We start from the raw sequence: 21566 nt of genomic DNA, 5'->3' as shown, positions 1-21566 counted from the left end.
TCATCTCAAGTACATCAGAAGCAAATACAGTTATAGAAAAGGGTTTTTCAAAGCAATCTTTCACATTTTCACCATTTTCTTCACAGAAATAAATGGGAACAAGCAAGTCCACAAAAGGAGTATTTTTCAGATTTCTCCTGTTGTGCCTCCACCCAAAGCTCTCTGGCGCCCCCTCTGGGTGTTTTGAGAAGTACAGCATTACCATAAACACTCCTGTAAGCTTTGGTTCTTTGGTTCAACAGGGATACTTTCTTTCAAAGCTCAACTACAACTTTGAACCATATTTGTTCTAGAAATCAATATTTCATAGATGTTAATGTTGATGGTAAATACATGTAATCACAATGAAAATACAAAAGCTGACAATACTATTGGACTTCACCTGAAAGGAGGATATAATGGCTGCAACTATAGATCAATTTTACCATCGCGCTGAATAGTTAAAGTGCAAAAAAGTTGCTGCATTGCTTTAAAATCAAAATCAAACTTTATGTGAGGAGGTTCCCTTACAATAAGTTTAAAAAAAAAGAAAGCCTTGCTTGTCAAATAGCTGCTGATAAATAAATGAGGTATGTTCAGTTTTCCCGTTTCCCGATGCTATTTTCTCTGTGATGGATCGTACCCATTCGCAGTGTGCAGAGTTATGGATTTATCCCCGTTACAATTTCACTCTCTACCTGTTGAAAAGAGTTGTGTTTTTCATTTTATTAAAAAACAGATTGATCTGCAATCCGGCTCCGAGAAATAATACAGTCTCGGTGAGATTTACAGTTTCTGCTTCTTGCAGGATGCATAAGAGGCCGCGTCGTGGAGCAGTGGTTTGCACTGTTGTCAGATTAGGGCAGTGGTTCTCAATTATTTTCTGTCATGCCCCCCCTAGAGGACAACATTTTTTTCAGGCTCCCCCCCCCGAATTGTACTATCATTGAGAACCTGATAATATTTATTTATTTATCTGTATAAACCACTGTATGAGTTGCTGGCACCAGCATTCTGCATACAATCGCCTGATTATCAAAATAAATTAATAAAATGAGCTGGAGGCCCTTTTTTTATCGTTCAAGCATGAATAAAGACACTAATACTGAAAGTCGCGCCTGCCTCACGCCCCCCCTGACACCCCACCACGCCCCCCCAGGGGGGCTCCCCCCACCATTTGAGAAGCACTGGATTAGGGTGTTTCTGTGTGGAGATTGCATGTTGTCCTTGTTTTTGCGTGTTGTTTTTATTTGGGGGGGGGGGGGTGTTGCTGGTACTCCTATGGGAAAATGACATGTGGGTGATTTTGTTTTGAGTTTATGCAGCCTGGGATTGGATTCAGCATCCAGCAGCCCTGCATTGCAAAAAGCTGTATAAAACCAACAACAACAAAAAAAGCAGATGGATGGAGGATGTATGGGTATGAGCAAGGAAAGACCATACCTCAGGGTGTTTAAGACTGTTATTTGTAAATAGGTGTTCAATGTGGCTGTTTTTATTGCTTTACTGCTGCCGTGTCTGGCTAAAACCTCCTCAGGCTGTCACATTACATTTCCGACAGGCTCTCATCAGGGCAGCCCTCGATTGAAGGTTAGCATGCTGGTATATGACTGTGGATTTATGGTTGCGTGTGTGTGCAGAATGCAGAATAAAGCCGACATTGTCAGACAGCTTGCAATGGCTGTCAAACTATACACATTAGCGAGAGACAGCGTGATTTTCTGTCGACTGCTCGCTCCTCTTTGTTTCGGCTGTCTGTCAGTGCTCTAACAAAGCCTTTACATTAAAACGAAAAGTTACGGGGGGAGTTGGGGGGGGGTCTTCAAAGTGCCAAAGAATTTTCAAAGAAAGTTTTGACATCTGCTGCACTTTTCGGCATCTGTGTTTGTGAAGGTTAGAACACATCCTTATGAAACATTGAAGCATTGCTCCTGTATACTGTAAGTACCTTTGGAAATAGCATCAACAAGATGGCAGTGAGGAAATTAATAATATCTGCGCTTTCCTAGTTTCCTTGACAACAAGGTTTTGGAATGGTGGAGACTGACAGAAATTGTACTTCAGAGTTCACTTTTTTTTTTTTTTTTAAGTCTCCTGATGCTTCATAGCAAAAAAAAAAAATACATTATAGGATTTATCACGTTTCATTAATATATTTCTTTGATGATGATTGTAATGTAGTGTTCAAGATTCAAAGTGTTTATTGTCATGTGTACAGTAAAGAAATGTGTTTCCCTGTACAATGAAATTCTTACTTTACTGTCCACACTGAATGCCACAAAAAAATTTTAAACTATAAAAACTATAATGACTGTAATAAACTTAGGCAATAGAAATCTAAACCTATACATTAAACTGTGCAAAAATACAACTTATGTATATACAAGAGGTATATACAATATACAATACGGGACAGATGTGAGCTGTACATGTGTGCATCTAAAGTGCATATAGTACAGATGGTTGGGGGGGGGGGGGGGGGGGGGGCATGAATAGTCCATTGGACTCCTGTCAGCTGTTTAGGAGTCTGATAGCAGAGAGAGAGAAAGAGTTCTTGAGTCTGGTGGTCTTGCATTTCACATTTCTGTACCTCCGGCCTGAGGATAGAAGTGTGAGCAGTCCATGTTGGGGGTGAGTGGGGCCCTTGATGATGGCAGCAGCTCTCCTGTGGACTCTGTACTTGTAGCTGCTCTGCAGGGGGGGCAGTGGAGTCCTGCTGGTCTTCACCATTCTCTGCAGGCGTTTCCGTTCCATGATAGTGGTGCTGCCGTAGCACACGGTGATGCAGCTGGTCAGGATGGGCTCAACAATGCAGCCGTAGAAGTTCCTGAGGATCTTTGGGGACCTGCCAAATGTCCTCAGCCTCCTCAGGAAGTACAGCCGCTGTTGAGCTTTCTTCACCAGCTGTGTGGCGTTGAGGCTCCAGGTGAGCTCCTCACAGATGTGGACCCCGAGATATTTGAAGCTGCTCACCTTTTCCACTTCCAGCTCCCGGATAGACAGTGGCTGACGAGGGCGCCTCTCCTTCCTCGTGTCCACGATCAGCTCCTTCGTCTTGTCCGTGTGGAGGGTGAGGTTGTTGTCTTCACACCATGCCACCAGACTGGACACCGCCCTCCTGTCGCCCGCTTCGTCTCTACCAGTGATATGTCCGATCACTGCAGTGTCATCCGCAAACTTCAGGACAGTGGTGTCCTTATGGGAGGCGACACCATCACGGGTGAACAGGATTTGCCGAATTTGCCTGATATTTATTGACTGTTGAACTCTCTGATACTCAACACAACCCTTCTGCAATACGGGTAAAGACAAAAAAGACCCCAATTCGTTCCTCAGATTAAGCATATATTTCTCCAAATACAAACTAGTTTTTTCAACTTTGCTAGTTGAGCTAAGAAGTTAGTCACGCTACTAGTAATTACTAGTTAACTACAATAGAATGGTCCCTCTGAGGCTCCGTTTACACGACGATCTTTCAACTGAAAATGCATTGTTTTTGCATTTTCAGTTCAAAAACGTTTTACGTTTACACAGCAAAGTTTTGATAACAATAGGCATTTCCACGAATTGAGAGAAATGTTCAAAATGATGTAGTTAGCATTTAGGGCCACTAGTGGGTGCTATTGTTTGTTTTTGAATGTTGGTGTACTCGCCATTGACAATGTTTATTGCTTATGGGAGTCTGCACGCATGTGTGTGGTTTCGTTACAGACACAAACAACAGCACCCACTAGTGGCCCAAGATGAAAACTGCATCATTTTACTCATTGCTGCCAGATAACCAGACATAGTTTTCAAAATGTTGCTGTGTAAATGCAAAACTTTCCTGAAACCTTAAATGCAAAAATGATGTTTTCACATGATACGTGTAAACAGGGCCTTCAGTGTTTCTCTACTCGATCATATTTTATTCAAAGCACCAGATGGCGGCTGTCAGAAATCTGTTATTGCTTTTGTTTATAGATATTTAAGCTTTTGTATGAAGTATGTTTTAGTGTTTAATGTGTTTTATTAACTTTTGTACAGAAGTATAGAAACAACAATTACAAATTTTCAGAGTTATATATGAAAAGACAAAGACAAAAAGCTCCGCCCCACACAAACAACAAGCTCCTTGCCCCTACTGTCACTTGTACCAAAAAACAACCTGTAAAACACAAATATTATAGACGTTCAGTGAGTCATACAGCCAAAATACTGAGTAAAGAATCACTCCTGCACCTTTGTCGATGGACTGTTAAAAAAAAGTTAGAAAAGGCCCCCACACCTGACAGAACCTCTTTTCAGAACCCCTCAACACAAATCTAGTTTTCTCCAGTTTTAAATGATACAATACATCTCTCACCCACTGTGAAACGGTAGGCGGGGCAGCATCTTTTCTGTATGAAGTATGTTTTATTGGCGAAACTTACTTGCTCACGCTTCAATTGCAGTGCAGCTCTGCATAGCTTCAGTGGGCAATGTTTTAATCGGCTGTGGACGAAGTACTGAGGTATTTTGGGAAAGATGCTCTTTCGCCTCAATTCAGAGGAGTCTGGCAACATCAGGTCATCTCTGCTTGTTCAGGTAAGAAAATTATTTAGTGTTCTTTTGCACAGTCACATGGTGATGGAAGTAACCGATGTGGGGGAACGGTGCAGATACAGTATGTCCACATTGCACAGTGTTAATTCCACACTTTTAAAAGTGCATTGACTTTACCTTCATCTTGTTTCATTGCCTCGACGTTGGTTTTGTGCACATGCTGCCCTCCATACATTTCTCTATATTCCTCATGCCTCATTTCTGTCTGACTCAGACATTATTCTGTCCCGTCCCAGAGGTTGAGGATGACAGTTCAGTCGGCTCTGGAATAACAACAAGTGCCAGACTCGTGTACAGATTTCTTAATGGAGATGTGCAGCCAATAGGTCAAAAGATGTAAAGGGTCTTATTGCAAATTGCAGCTGTGATGAGGTTTTTCCTGCTTCCTGTATGAAGTATTAATTCATTTAGTGAATTAAACATTAAACGTAATGGCAATGGCGTCCATTTTGACCATGAAATTTCTATGCTCATCAGGCTGTGCCTTTAACTACAATCACTAAAGATGTGATTGAAGAACATTTCCCGAAGATGACATTATTGAACATGAGCTTGTAGCTGCATTCATCCTCATACAAACCGTTTGTTCAGCTTACAAAGTCACTGTTTTACACACAGTTTGGCCTAAAGCTGTCTGTGTGCGATAAGGAAGACTGTATAATGCAATTTACTCCTCTCACTTCCTGAAAACTCTGTATGTCAGTCAACTGCCCAAACATGCTGCGTCCACAAGATACTATGCATTTTAATTAAAAAACAGAAAGAAAAAATGCAAAGTAACTCCCATTCGACTTTATTTTGTAAAACATTATAATGTACTTTGGTAGCTCCAGAAGCAGATTCATAAATCCCAAAGTTTAAACCATCTATAGGAATTTGGATCCTATACATAGCTGACAAGAATGGACCTTTTGATAAATAAAACTTTCACTGTGATTGATTATCTATATCAAGCAGGTTCCAAGTCAGTGAAAACTAATTTTCCATTGGGGAAATGAGTTGAATCCAACGGTTGCCTTGAAGGTAAGAAATCAATCTGGGAGTCTATATGCCTCCGCGATGGCTTAAAGTGTGTGCAATTTGGAATTAATGGGCTAAAACATGCACAAGAGCCGAGGTGCTGCTTTAACGTTAAGTCTTATTTAACTCTCCCACTTGCACAAGTCAATATTTTTCTATAACGATGATGGATAAAACGGCTCTGTAGTGTGGAGGATGACGTTCAGAGTGACGAGAATCGCTCAAATCAAACACAGTGTTTTAAAACACATTTGATTTTCTGCCAACATATTCTGCTCATATCAGCTTTTTTTTTTTTTTTTTTTTTTTTTTTTTTTTAAGTTGCTGGGTGACGTTGGATTAAACGCAAGATGCAAACTTTTTAATTGACGAGCTTTAGAGGTGCTTGTAGGCGGATTTTGTTACCGCTGGACAGAGCCAGGCAAGCTGTTGCCTCCTGTTTTGTGTCGCTTAATGAGCCTGCTGCTTGCATTCCCTTTGTATTTAGCATACGACAGCAGTACAAACTTCCCATCTGACGGGCGCCACAAACATGAATGAGCACATTTTCAGAGATATCACACAACAAGCCAAAGTCATCAAAAATGTGGAGAACATTTGTAAAACTGCTTTGGTATTTGAGTCTGTGCTCAGAAATGCCAACGGAGACCGTCTGCACATGAGGATATGTCCATTTCCCCATTTTTTTAAATGTAAAACACAAGAGAAAGCCTCGTGGGACTTTTGCAATCACAGACAGTGGGAAATTATGTAATATCTCACAAGTAGATAACAGAGCTGTGTTGCCTCGATCCATCCATCTTTAATACTTTATCATAGATAAATATGGATTGAGGGCAGGATACACCTTGGGCAGCTTGTCAGTCAATCACAGGACAAACACAGAGAGACAGACAACCACACACACACACTCACAGGGCCGATATAAAACCTGGTTCAGATCCGGCCATTGGCCTTGTGCAGTTTGCATGCTCTCCCCATGTGTGTGTGTGTGGGTTCCCACAGTCCCATAACACATGCACCCTCGGCCCCCACCAGCTCCCCCCAGAGCACGACGCTGTGTGACTGCTACCCATCGGTCATTCGCTCACAAATTGCCCCAAGCTGATTGATACAGTTGTTAAAGGGGTCGTATTATCCAGCTTTTCAACACTTTCACGTGGGTCTCGTTAGTCCAAAAACATTGTATTCAAAGTATATTGCACCAAATCCAGCTTTTCCTTGATTCTCCTCCATTTGAATATTGGATCATAGGAGCTGCATTCAGAATCTGCTGTGTCTGTGTGAGCTGGACTGGCTCCGCCCACACATGCCCATCTTGGGAAGAGGAGGAAGTACTTCCTCTAATGGTGCCATGTGCCAGAGCAGAGCTGCCTAATTGTGGGAGGAGTCATGGGGAGAACCAACCTTGATTGTGATTGGCTAAACCCCCGATGACACTGTATAGGGTTTGATTTCTGATTGGCTGGTTGGAGCAACACAGTTTTTAAAACCTGAAATAAGCCAGGGAGAGAGAGGACACACTTTCTTCACTTCTGGAGCATCATTCCAGGTATGGGGACAATTATTACTGTTGTAAAACAGTATTGGAAAGTCAATTTTGCATAATATGACTCATCACAAATGGCAAGCCCTGAAGACAATTGTGAACAGGCACCAAATCGCTTTCACTCAAACACTCAAACCATCTGACCGCATAGGCTTTGTAGTGTCAACAGTCATGTGTCTGGAATGCGTCCTGGGATGGTGGTGTCGTAGGAAGATACTTCAATGCAAACATCATCATTGCGTGTCGCGCTATCATTTAAGAGAATGCACCGGTCTGAGTTATACAAACTTCTAAACTTTCCAAAGAAACTATGAAAAAGAACATGGATGTCCGTGTCTGGACATCTGCAGAGATGCAGTGCCTTCGTTCAACATAAGCTGGATGACCTGCAACTGCTTGCCGGAACATTTTAGCTGAAGTGATGTAGAGGTAGCAACGCAATCCGATCTCAAGTGGTAAACCTGCAACAGATGATACGGACAAATGAAAACAGCCGGAGTCAGAGCTCGCCACATGTGATCGGATCGACTGAAATGCATGTTAACATCAGGTCTGAAGGGTTCACGAGCACACTAACGGGCATTCCAAAGAATGAATAAGCACTGATTATGAATGTACAAACAATATTTATGTCGCTGTTTTTATGTTATTTAACTGCAATTTTCATCATCTTCTCTCTCACTTCATAGCACATCTGTATTTTCTCTGCTTTCCTTTCTCGTCCCTTCAGTCTGTCACTCGCTGCTTCTCCTCTCTTTCTTTCTCTCTCTACCTGTCTCTCTCTCCCTCAGTCTTTCTCCATCTCTCTGTCTCTGCCCCCCCCCCCCCACTTCTTTCTGTATGTCTGTCTGTCTGTCTCTCTTTCTCTCTTTATTCATTGCTTGGCTCGCTTTCTTGTCTTTCATGCTTTCTCTTGGCAGAAGTTGATAACCGAATCCTCCTCTCTTTGACTTAGACACCCACACACACACACTCGCACGCGCGCGCACACACGCGCACACACTCGCACACGCACACACACACAGTCGACAGCAGATTACTCCATGTCAGCGACTGTTCTCTGCTGAGAGGCTGTGGGCGATGTGATGATGGCGAATTACTGTGGCAATTCCCGGTTGCCATGGCGACGCTTTCACAACAACAACCCAATGCAGCATTCACACACACACACACACACACACACACACACACACACACACACACACACACACACACACACACACACACACACACACACACACACACACACACACACACACACACACTCACACACACACACACACACATACACACACTGAATAGCATTCGCAAACACTCGTACCCAGGGAAAAGAGAGGGGATAAGCAACATGTCAACATACTCTCATTTACATATTACATCTATGTGTGTGCATATACATATATATATATATATGTATATATATATATGTATTTTTTTATTTTTTTTATATCAGGGCCTTCAAGGCCTTCTCTGCAGGCCTGAATCACAGACTGAAATTGATTATATTTTGTTCATAAATACTTATTAAATCAATCGAAATGGTCTCTCCGCTTCTTCTCATAGCTTCTCCCCGGCTGCTCTGCTTCCAGACATGTACTTCCATATTAAAGCTTTTAACCAATCACATTTTAGCCATGATCTTTTGCCAGGTAAAGAAATCTGCCTGAGGCCTTCTGATTCAATTCTGCAGGCATCTGCAGTCGGTCACGCTGCTGCTTCAACCAATTAGATTTGGATATTGGCGACTCAGGGCCTTCTGGAAGGCCTCAGTGTATTCAAGCCTTCTGATTGGATCGTCAGAGAGTTCACTCTCCAGCCCAACTGGCTGCATCTGTAGCTAGCTGCAAGAACAAAAATATAGTTGTTTTTATTTGATAGCGGTTTTGTCAATTTACAATGGCTAAAGGAGAAGATAAAGACATTTGGTTGCAGATTTATTGTCATAACAATTTTCAAGGCAGACTTGTCCAAGCGGTCATTGAAGATACCGCACGCGTCCGGTGCAATTTACTAGCACTCACTACAAACTCCATGGCAGGATTCAGGATTATATTATTTGCCATTATTTTCCAGACCATGAAAAGCTGCCGTTTAACTCCCTCCTCGAACCCCAGAAGTTTCGCGAAAAGTTGCCGCTTTTCTATGCAGGAGAAGAAATGAGGAAAGGTATTTATTCTGGCTACACGAGTATCTATATGCTTGTGTGCGGGTGCGTGCGCGTGTGTGTGTGGGGGGTTATTTCTAGTAATTTTGGAAAGTTTAATTGTATATCTTTACACGATGAGCAATGTGGGGCATTTTTTTTCCAAACACAACAAGAACATTTCTATTAATTTCATTTAATTGTTGGATTTATTCTTTTTTTTTTAGCACTTCACGGACCCACTACAGAGATGCTAAAGAGACAAATGTACAGATTACATCAAATTACCGGTAACTAGATTTGTGGAATAGCTTCTCTCCCAGAAGTGTAACACAAATGAATATAAACCATTTAAAATGAAGTGATTCAATAGATAGAGACTTTTGATAGATCACATTGGGATAAAAGAAGGATATGTAAGATATAGGATATATATGAAATGTAACCAAAGAGTGACATCTTTGTTGATTTTACAAACACAGCTCAATTCTACTTTTCCTTTGTTGCATACTGCACACAATCACTCTTATTTGAATTCTCACACATCCTAATTCACACATGGTCAGATTTCTGTTTCCTGCAGATATGCATGTGCCACGTGCTCCCACACCCCCTCACACTCTACCTCTCTCTCTCTCTCTCTCTCTCTCTCTCTCTCTCTCTCTCTCTCTCTCTCTCTCTCTCTCTCTCTCTCTCTCTCTCTCTCCTTGACATTCACACAGCGCGGCAGCAACGCCACATAAGAGCTGCTTCCTGTGCCGTTCGCCCACCTGCTGCATCGCACAACATCATACTCAGACAGAGAGCATCTTTTCAACCTTTCGGACTGAGAAACACTTAGGGAAAAGTGCCATTTCTTCTCTCATCGTCGCCTTTCACAGCATGTGCTTCCCCTCATGATCAAAAAGTTCACGTGTTCGACTGGTCATCTGTGTTGCGTCTGATAGGCTCATGCGTCTTTTCCAGGCTTCTGATAGAAAATGTACATATCCAAAATTCATAGATAAGATATCTAGATAGATCATATCTCTGCAACGACAAGGTGTATTTCAATCATTTTGGTGTCATATTATTCAAAACATTTGTCAGATTAGTTGAGATGCTCAGTATTTATGCTACTGGGTCAGAGTATATGACAATGGCACACAGGATAAATCAAAGATTGTAATTCCGAGAAACACCTTTTAGAATAAAAGTCCCTTTGGAATGATGCATTTGCGTCTTTGAATCATTAAAAGAAAAATAATATTAAAATATGCAAACATTTCGGGGCATTATGCGTGGAGGACTGACGCACAAGCTGCCACTGTATGCAGATGACCTTCTGCTCTTTATTTCGAACTTCCTCCCTTTCTGCTCTAACCCAACATTTTGTGATTGCCCTGAAAAGGACTTGATCTCCATTAGTAGTCCCTACATCGATGGGCTCTTTCTTCAATTCTCCGATTTAGCTGTAAAATTTAGCCTCCCAAACTCCCACATGTTTCGCTACTTCCAGGTGAAGCATTTTGTTCAAAACCTGTACCCCCAATTCCCTAACCAACCAGCAAACTCTAGTCCAGGCCTCTTTCTATCTCGAAATACAGACTATAAGAATATTCATTTCTACCCTATATGAGAAGATCTCCACAGTGAATCCGACACCCTTCGAGCTGTGTGGAGCCAGGACCACGGGACCGATCTTTCTGATAATCAATGGAACTCTGCGATGTATTGAAGCAGGTTTTAGCCTTCATGACCTCAAATGGATTAATCTGCTGTCTCCTCCACATAATAAATGGCTGCATGAAATCTTGAATTGCATCAAGCTTGAGAGGATCAGATTCACCTTTCAGGGTTCCGTGAAAACCTGTTTTTTTGTTTGTTTGTTTGGGGTTTTTGATTGTTTGTTTCTGTTTTTGTGTTCTTACTCTTCAGTCTTTTGACTTCTTTTTGTAACTAACCTTATCTGTTTATGTCTATCTTCTTTTTATTAGTTTGCTCTTGTTTTTGTTTTATCTTAAAAAAAAAAAAAGAAGAAATTATCACAGACCATGAAAACTGATCAGTAAAACTGTACAACTCCACCTGTGAGATTTCAATAAATAAAACTGGGGGAAAAAAAATGTAAACATAACCTCTGCCAAATGTGTTTCTGCTTGAATGAAACAGAGCTCATTAGAGGTTTGAGTGCAGTCTGGTCAGGGAGACACTACAAAATGGCCATTTTGGCTCCATTAGTGCCATTTTAAATCTGAACCAAACTACATGGGTGCTTCCAAATAGTCCCCCTAAGAAAAGAGGCTACCAGACTACGAGGAACTAAAGTGAAACGGCTGTCAGGTGAATAAATAACCGATGCAAACTGAGAATAGGCTGCACAGCAAGTTTACTTTACTGTGTTCGTCCTACAACATCCACATAACCATCGTAGTTAGGGTATGGATTTTTGATTTTTTAAAGTCGTTCAAGGCAGATTGTTGCATTGGTAACGTAACATGATCTGCCTTGAGTCATCGTGAGTTTCCGTGCGTTTCCCTGAACGCTCGGATGAGCGGGTCTTTTTTAACACTAGCAAGTCCAGCGCCTTATCTTTTGGCAGGTATTTCTTCCAGGTCCAAGGTGCAGCCAAATGGAACAGCTTGTCACCAATTGTTATTTAAGTGAAGCAGAACATGAGCCAGACACTGGCAGGCAACAGTCTCTTCTTCTCTATCATGCAAATCAGCCCCCCCCCCCCCCCCCAGCCACACAAAAAACAATGTTACGGGTTTTTCATGTGATGTCAAGTCTCAGAGTTGCTGTATCATTAGAGACATTAGTTCAAAGTCCTAAGGAATTTGGCCAAATGTGTCTAAATATCATTCAATATTTATATATATATATATACTTACATTTAGACTATACTTTTACTGTACTTCTCAGAAGTATACTTCACCAAGTAAATTTCAAGTATATTTAAAAATAGGCTATACTGTTATACTAATATGTATACTTGGACTAAAGTTTATATTTAGATAGTACTTGTACTTGAGTATATCTTATTAAAAGTTTAAATATGACAAGGAATAAATAATTTGACTCCAGCCCATTTGATATATGTTCACATTTACTGGATTTTTTCTGTACTGTAATATATTGTAAGATGATTCACATCTTATCTATCTGATCTCCGCGGAGCAACTTGTGTTATTGCTGAGCTGCTGCTTCAACGCTACAATCAAAAATAAAGGTTGAAAACAGTTCTACTGTTTGCTGTATGTTACAGCTGACTATAAAAGGTTTATGTGTTTTATGATATTTCCACTTTTGTGATCACAACAGAAAGTAGTAGTAGTAAGAAGTAAACACAGTTTATGCTTGCATTCTTGGTGATCTTTATTGCTTAGGAATTGTCTGAACATACTTGGCACAGCCACATCTCCTTTCCGCATTTGCCACATGTGAACTTGTTACAGTAAACACAACGCTTAGTGGCATGGTTTAGCTCGCAGCAACACTTTACCTGGCATATTGCCCTTTTCCCTTTTCCAGGTGTAGGTGGTTGTTGCTGGAGGTTTTCCTTGTGCACCTCGTGTGCAAATTAGCCTAGCTAAGCCATTTGTTCAGCATTGTAGGTGTAACAAAAAGCTGGACTTGCGAGTGCTAATGGCTGCATTTACATGAGAAATGTCCCCAGTAAATTGCAAATTAGCCCAGCCCCATTTGGAAAACTCTGCACGGCATAGTAGGTGTACCAAAAGGCTGGACTTTGCAGTGTTAAGTGTTGTCGCCGCAAGGACTTGTGGGCCAGCATGATCTCGTCTCGGCCAGAAAAGGGACCGCTATGGTGGAGGAAGGAAAAGGGAAAAAAAAGGCACTTTTTTTAACTATTTACAAAGAAATGAAGTTTATTTCTGCACACAAAACTGCCAGATGATTGCGTCTTAGATTGGACCAACGAAAATATTGCAATAAAAAAAAAAGAAGAAAGAAGCTATTTTTTCAGGCTCTCTCTCCATTCAATCAGAGTCTTGCCAGATGCTGGACAGTACCATTTTCCCTTTGTTTGAGTGTGACCAGTGCTCTTGTTCTTTGAGAGGCCACACATTTTACAGGTGTAATGATAGTCCTCCTTGAAAGGTCGCTTTTTTGGCGTCTCCCCCCTCTCCACGCGCTTCTCATCTTCAAGTGCTGCCCTCTTGTGCCTCCATTTCAATTGACGGTTCAAGTAAGAAGGCAACACGTCTTGTGTCGATGCAGCGGAAGATGAAGAGGGGACAGAGGGAGGGTGATGAAGGGGTGTTGGCGAGACAGATGGTGGCGCTGGTGGAGGTTGGTGCAGCTGCTGACTCTGCCCAGGGGAGGACCAGGCAGGTGAAGGGGCCGGTGGTGGCTGCTGCGGATACATGGACCAGGCAGGTGGTGGCTGCTGGTGGTGCGGATACATGTACCAGGCTGGTGGTGGCTGCTGGTGGTGCGGATACATGGACCAGGCAGGTGGTGGCTGCTGGTGCGGATACATGGACCAGGCTGGTGAAGGGGCTGGTGAAAACGGACCCGGATGGCTAGAGGATGGTGCGGAGGAACTCGGCCCTGTGTATGACCCAGGATGCTGAGTCAGATCAGTTTTCACACCCCGGTGTTGACGTGTCACTGCCATGCCTTCACGATTTTCCGGTTCATTAAATTCCATTTTCACATGTCCATGTTGTGCAGAAACGGCAGGGAGATCTCTTGCTTCCAGAATTGAGTCCTTCACCACGGAGACCTGTTGGGGAAGCTGTCCTCCTTGCAGCAACGAGTCCCAGTCTGCTCTTTTCTGGCGTTCATGCAACCTACAAGAACAAATACATAATGATCAGTATTTGTTTCACATGAGCACAAATGCACTTGCAAATATTTTGTCGTTTTTATAAATAATGTTGAGCTTAATATTTTCAGAAATAGGCACTTATGAACTGTAGCTCAGGATAACTGCAACGTCTCAGATCAGTCAGTGCATCAACCACTGAGGACTACGCCACTGTACCTTCAACTAATCACTTGATGTGTTGTCACTTTAGATTTAGAACTTCTTGTAATGGAGGTGTGCGTGCAAAGAAGAAATCACTTCCTCACTTAAGTGTGTACAAATGCTGCATGATCTGCAAGTGCCACATTGTAGGTCAGTATTCCCATTAAAATGTGTTTAAGTTAGAGTTTCTGATATAATATGTCAGGCACAATTTCAATAGTGAACATAAGAACAGAAAATGTCCTACCAAGCACACACTGTTGTGTTGTTGATGGTAACAAGAACCAAATTAGTCTGGTCCTGTACCGTCCGGCTGTCTTCCAGCAGTTGTTTAATGTTGCAGTAGGTTTGCACGATGGACTGCGGGAGGGGCAAGGCTTTCCCCTTGCAGTCTTTTGGCCTGTTTCTGGACTGCTGGTATTCTTTCAGAAGCTTGAGGGCGACACAATCAGAGATCCTGTTGTGATCAGGTCTCTGGGCAGCTTGTCCATGAGTCATGAACAGTCTGTTGAATTAAAAGATAGCAGAGGTCCTCTTACTACGTGATCCAGGAATGCGTGTGAAATCTCAGCTAGTAGAATACAGTGAAATACATTCCTTGTGGAACAAATTGAGTTTACCTTTCAGCAGCTTGTTGACCAGCTGCAGAGCCACTGCGTTTCCTGGAAGCTCTCCGTGGCCCTGGCAAGGTCTTCTTTTTGGATTTCAAGCTGTATTCTGTCATGGATTTGTCCGTGGGATGGAGACTGGAGTATCGCCGCAGTATCTCTGTTGTCTCAGCGGTTGACAAGGCGGTAATTGTGCGATTGAGGCTGACAAGATAGTCTGCCAAGTCATCAACCGCCTCCCATCCTGGAACACCTCTCTGGTCACAGCTTTCCTGAAGTTAAATAAAAAAAAAAAAAAGGGGGAGGTGGTTGTCAATCATGATTTAATGATGATTGAAGAGAGACAAAATGATCAGGCATTAAAAACATTACTTCACGTGAAGTGCTGGGGCCACTGGACGGAGACTCCTCAGTGAGGACACTTTCAGTGGGACTGCTGGGACTGTGAGAGACCCCACTCGTATCCGAACTAGTCTCCTTGGAAGAAAGACACGATCATTAGAAATAATGCCTGGACACACGTGATTACTTTGTGTCGAGGCTCACTTAATGTCATCTGATGAACAGAATGAACAGGGCTCACTATGCTGAACATCAATAATCCCCTTTGGTACTGTTTCTAATTGACAAAGTTAGCAGCTGAAACTCTGGCAATGACTGATTTGCATCAGTTTTATTCTTATTCTCTAGTTACTCTTTCAGTGCATGGTGCTTAAATTTTCTGGAACAAGTTATTCACAGTAATGTACAAATTAATCATTTCTATGTTTAGTGCCTGTAAAACATTATTGTTCAATCATTCATTACCTGAGATGATGAATGAGTGGAGTCGCCATGGCCAGAGGGACTGTGAGGAGGGGAACCGTCCATGGTGTCACCACAGTGGGCTGCTTCAGGTGGCCTCTCACAGAGATCAGCTGCATCACTGATTGCGACACCAGGACATTCCTCCTCATCCTGCGCTTCAATCTTCACATCTGGTACAATGATGCCCAGTTTACTGTCCTGTTCGGGGTGCAGGTCTCCCCTGTTGGACTGTGTGAGTAGGTATTCCACAGCGATGCTTTCGCCTGTTGTAAAAAAACAAACAAACACATTGAGAAGAATGTTTTTGTGAATGAGCAGAATACACACTGGGCTGTCAGAGAACAAAGAGTTATTTGACTGGTGATGCTTCCTGCAGTAACTTACCAGTGGGCCTACCAGGAGGCGTAAATTCTGGCACAAGAGAACAACCAAGGACTCTTCTGCTGAGGTCGTTAATGCTCGACAACAAGCGGATGTCATAGATTCTTGCGTGCGACGCATCTCCGACAGCAACAGCTTCACAGGCTCGGTTCACGTTCCACCTGGAACCACCCTCCAGCATGTACATGTGGGTGTGCATCGCGTTCCATCGTGTTCCTTGCAAAAAACACATTTCAAAGACCATTGAAATATTAGTCTGATGTATTAACATGACCCATTCGAGTGACCTTATCATATTAGCAGTATGTAAAAAAAAAAAAAAAAAGGTTTGAAATGATGTTCTTAGACTGCAAAGTTGTGAGAGAGTGAAAATTCATACCTGTCACACAATTTTTATTACCTGGAATAAAGCTGCACTGGTGGCGATGAAAGCTTTCTACAGAAGGTGAACCTCTCTCACATCTGTACACATCCAGCAACACGTCGCCCTTTTGAAGGCCCGAGCCAAGTTTTGTGTACACCTCAATGCCAGGGGGGTCTTGAATGCATTTCAGGTGTTTTTGTTGCACCTCCCAAACGTGTGTCATGCACTCAGGGTTGACCAGGCGTAAGCCAGATGTGTCCGTCAGTTCCCACATGGACTCCAGCAGACTTTGGATCATCCCCCGGGTTTCCTCCACCCCACGAGTTCTCCTCCTGCAGTGCTTCGCCAATTCACTGGAGCTGATGTTGGTCAGCACTTGAGCGTCTGTAGGGGACTGACCAGCATGCTTTTTTCTCAGTTCTGACCTCTTTGCGTCCTTGAGTCGACTGAAATCTCCCTGATCCCACTCAAAAATACAACTGGACATCTTGGAACAAAACATGCCGTAGAGAGGATGGTGTTCGGTTGTGAGACCAGCTGTGAATCGCCTCACGAAGTGGAATATATCAAGTCTCACTTCAGTCTTCCAAGGTTGAAATAAGGTCAGTACTGCAGGTGCACCTGTTTGAAAATGCAAAGATGGGTAAGTGCTTATTGTTGGATGTGTATGTTGATGAGTGATGTTTCTGTGTTGAGCAAGCTGCAACACAGAATAAGCAATCGCATTTGTGCATTTGAATTTTGGCCTCATATAGCAGCTTGTTGAAAGGTGATGAATGTCACGTTTCTTTTGTATTGAAAATAACACACTTCAACCTCAGCATCATGGTGACGCACCTGAATCACTGCAGCAGTCTCTGTCCACATAGATCACCTCTGGTTCTGGCTCACGGGCGTCCAGGTATCGTTTCACGATGCCCTGGCAGACGTCCTCCAGCCCAGCTCCCTCGCCAGGGGTCAAGGCGCAGGTCAGCACCTGCCCACTTTCATTGCTGATCTTGGTCATGCAACTGGCTGCGTCTGCAACATCACCGACTTCCTTTGTGATCTATTTGGGAAAAACAACAACAAAGAGAGCAGTACGACACAAGTTTAATATTTGAATTCATTAATTAAATGTTCAGCATATGATTACAGACATTTGATTCTACCTCTTTTGTTGAGTCCATCTTTAATATCCTGCCATATGATGATGTGACGACACCCCTCATTTCCTCCACATGACCCAGGGTTTCATTAGTGTGGGCCGTCTCAGACCACTGGGCAAGAGGCAAGGGGCAAAATGCTGGTGGGTCACTATAGACCACCTCCTCACTCTGGACCAAGGAAGTCCTTTTTTTATGGAGTTCACAGTCAGTCAGGTATTCAATTATGTCTCTCGCCCATTTCTCACTGTGTATCTCCTGCAGTGCTTGCCGCAGGTAACCAGAGCCGTTACCTGGGCTTCTTGGTTTAAGCAGGGTCACACACTTCCTGTCCAGGGCCAGCTGTGTGGCGAGCACAGCAGGGAACTTGTTCCGGTGAGCAGGATCCAGTTGACTTAGAATATCAGAACTCCAGGGACACACTGGAATCACGCAGTTGCTGCACCGTGGGTAATCCCCACCAACCAAGTAGTATTTGGAATCGACGTCAATCACTTCTCGTGGCCAGGTGTAGATTCCGGCCTGGTGCATTTTGCGGCTGCACTGCTGGCACTTTAAGGGAATTCCCCACATGCGCATGGGCGCCCAGAGGAACAAGCGCTGCCTGAAGTAATTCACGGGGTCAGGTGCTGCAGCGCTTACCTTCGGAGGATTTGGCGGGTGGAACCAGTTTTGTTGAAAGTGTTGCCGTAGCTGACCAGTAGGCTCATAGAGACACTGCGCTATCCATTCCCGGTCTGCGGGCTTAATGACCCGCAGGAACTCCTTTGGAAGGAAACTGATCCAGTTCACTTGCGGTGGCCTGAGAACAACGTGTGGGGAAGAAGTAAAAGATGGAGCCGCAGGTTGTGGGGATTCGTTATGTTTTTGACGTGGTGATGGAGAAGCTTTCCCTTGTGGCTGTGTAGTTGGTGACGTTGTCGGCTGTGGTAAAGGGACATTTGGTGTATTGTGGCCTTTTTCTAAGTGGTGGAGCAGACCAACAGAACCCGCAACGCTTTCTCCACACTGTTCACACGTTTCCTCTACATGGAAGTTTGAGAGATGTTCGGAGTAAAGTTCAGCACTGACAGACGTCGTGCAAAGGGCACAGTTGACCTGAACGTCTTTTTCTGGCATTGCGCCGGTCCGAGGTGCTGGTTCTTCCTGCAGTTTCCGAGCTCTGAGCCTGTTCTACGGTGACTGTTGTTGTAGTACTGTGTCCCTCGGATTGGTGTTGTTCTGATGCTGACTGTGAAAACAGAAAGGTAATTTTACACTAGCTTTATACACAAGTTTTCAATTTAAATCTCAAACACAAAAATACATATGGTTAACAGAAATAGCCAGACGACATCACAACAGGTGCACAAACACAAACAAAAAAAGAAATCGAAACTTGTAATCACATCATGATATCCACATTTGCAAGGGATTTTGTTCCCGGAGATGTCATGTTCCCAAAGTCTTTGGTTGAATACACGTGTCAGTGAACAATTGTCTATTCTCTCTATCACAGCCTTCCACTTCCTGCTCCCTGGCCTCTTTCTCGTTGTGAATTTGTACTTTCCTTTGGCGTACTGCTTCATCACAGCCGCCCAGTAGGCATCTGGCTTGCCTGTCTTGGTCATTTCTGGAAACGTGAAACTATTTGCATACAAGTACAGAATGAAATAAAAGACAATGCCACAAAAGCATTTTCTTTTTTATTAAAGAAATAAGGTCTGTCTTTGAGATTTATCATGTTTTATTATTGTTTTAGTAGCAATAAATTGAGTATAAGTGATAAATGTTTCTGGACTTTTAACCATTGAAAAGCCAGTTTCATCAAACAATGTCACACAGGAATCATTTTAAAATGAAGTCTTACTATATTTATAAACAAAAACAAAAAATATTGTCACCAATAAACAACACAAAAGGCTTGGCTAAGCCGGCACAATGAAAGTTCTTTAAATCAAAATAACCCGTTGCAGGCCTGTGACTCTTCATAGAGAAAAAATGAACGCGTATGGATCGTAATAATAATGGAAATACATGATAATATGCAATATTACTATGAAATGCATACACTATATCATTTATATACATTACACATACCATATACACAAGAAATATTACACGAGATATATGTGTATATATTACATCTTATATTACATTGATAATATAACATATTTTTCATCTTTATTTTTTGACCACAGTCATCATAATAAAAGAGCATCAAGACTATTGGTCCTCCCAATTGTCAATCATTCTGCCTTCAGCGAGCTCGCAGTTCTCACCGGGTACTTTGAAAATGGCAGAGGGTCGCAAGAGAAAAAGTGTCTTCGAAGTGTATGAGAAGAAGAGAAAGGCTTCGGAAGAGAGAAACAAGACCAGAGTGTTTTGGGGAGATTGTTTCACACGATGGCGCTGAAAGCCCAGGTTGGGCTTCCCACTGACGCTTCAGTCGCCAAGTTTCTACTCCACAAGTAAAGTTTGGCATTCTATTTGGAGAAATCCATTTCAAATCACTTCCAGTAAAAGCTATCTACGTCTATATTGTAACTTTCCAGGGTTGATTAGTTTATTTTGTAATTTGCATCGTCAGTAGTTATTACGGTGACCACAGGTCTGCTAACATTTCCTAATCTTTACCGCAGGCCTGTCAAGATTTTTAAATGTACCATCAGTCATTTTTGCGGTGAAACTTCTTGTACATAGAAATAGGTGAGATGAGATGTATCCGAGTGACAGTCTTTACCATTGCGTCCCCGCCCCTCCTCCCTCATGGCCTTTGCTAACAAACAAACAAACAGAGAGCGTAGCAGCGTGTAGAACACCCGCTCCTGCATTTACGAGATAATGCCGTTTAAAAGAGGGCGAATCACTAACTGGAAACGGACTCGGAAGCGGATCGTTGTGGTATGCCTTTGATTATGATTTGAGAATATGCCGACTTGTGACTTGTAAACAGAGCGTGCACGAGGAGAACTGGGCTCGTGCACGTCTCTCGCACACGTTTTAGTAGGCGTTCCGTCTCGGGAGCAGGAAGAGCGTTGCGCATGTGCATTTTTTCAAAAGGTGGAGAGGGCGGTTCTTTCCTAAAATTCGGAGAAATCCTCCTGTACACCTTTAACGTAACCTATTCATGCACACAATGTTGCACATGCACGCACCAATAAAAAGTGCATTGAAGTCTTCTATCGAGTGGGCACATTGCGATCGGAGAATGAATAATGCTTATTAAACTGTAGCAGGAGCAGCTTAGCTTTTCATTCTGCTAGCAGCCGCTCGCAGAATGAAAAGCTAAGCTAATTCAGTTACATTTTCCTCGTACAGTCCAAGACATAATATACATGTTTGCATACAAGTATATGTATATGCATACAGGGCATATCGATAAAGATGTCGACTTATAGATATATACATTTATATTTAAAAGTGAATTGCCTCCGATTTTTTTTTTTTCAGGATTCATAATAGCGCAATTGTGAATAATGAAGCAGTTATGATAGTAGGAGAGACTAAGACGGTAGTATGACAGCGTGAAATTGAATTAGACTCAGGGAAAATAACAATAATTAACTCACTGGACTTACCTCTTTAGCTTTCTTCACTTTTCTGCTCCTCGATCATTCTGCAGCACGCGGTCTCTCCAGGCGGAGTTTTTACACGGCGTGGTGTACCACGTGACCTGTTTGGGCCGGTTGGGACTGGTCCGGATATGTTAGGACTTGGTTAGGACTTGTTAGGATATGTTAGGACTTTGTTGGTGGTCCGGTCGGTGGAGAATGTCAGTGTTTCTTTTGCTAACGGAGGTTACAAAGGAAACATTGAGCCTCCTTTCTTTAGTTTATTGAGAATTCGATTTTTTTTTCTTTTTTATCTTGGCCGCCACTTAAAAACTTCCGGGGGTTCAGGAAAAGTGGATAGGAAAGGAGGTAGGAGGGAGTATTTGGACGCACCCTGAACTTCCTTTCTAAGTCCCGCCCAATAACACCATTGGCGAATAACGCGGAAGAGAATGCGTGCTGAGCCAATCGGACGCTG

The sequence above is a fragment of the Blennius ocellaris genome (assembly GCF_963422515.1).
Source record: "Blennius ocellaris genome assembly, chromosome: 13".
In the NCBI taxonomy this organism is placed as follows: domain Eukaryota; kingdom Metazoa; phylum Chordata; class Actinopteri; order Blenniiformes; family Blenniidae; genus Blennius; species Blennius ocellaris.
This window is presented reverse-complemented; position numbering follows the sequence as displayed.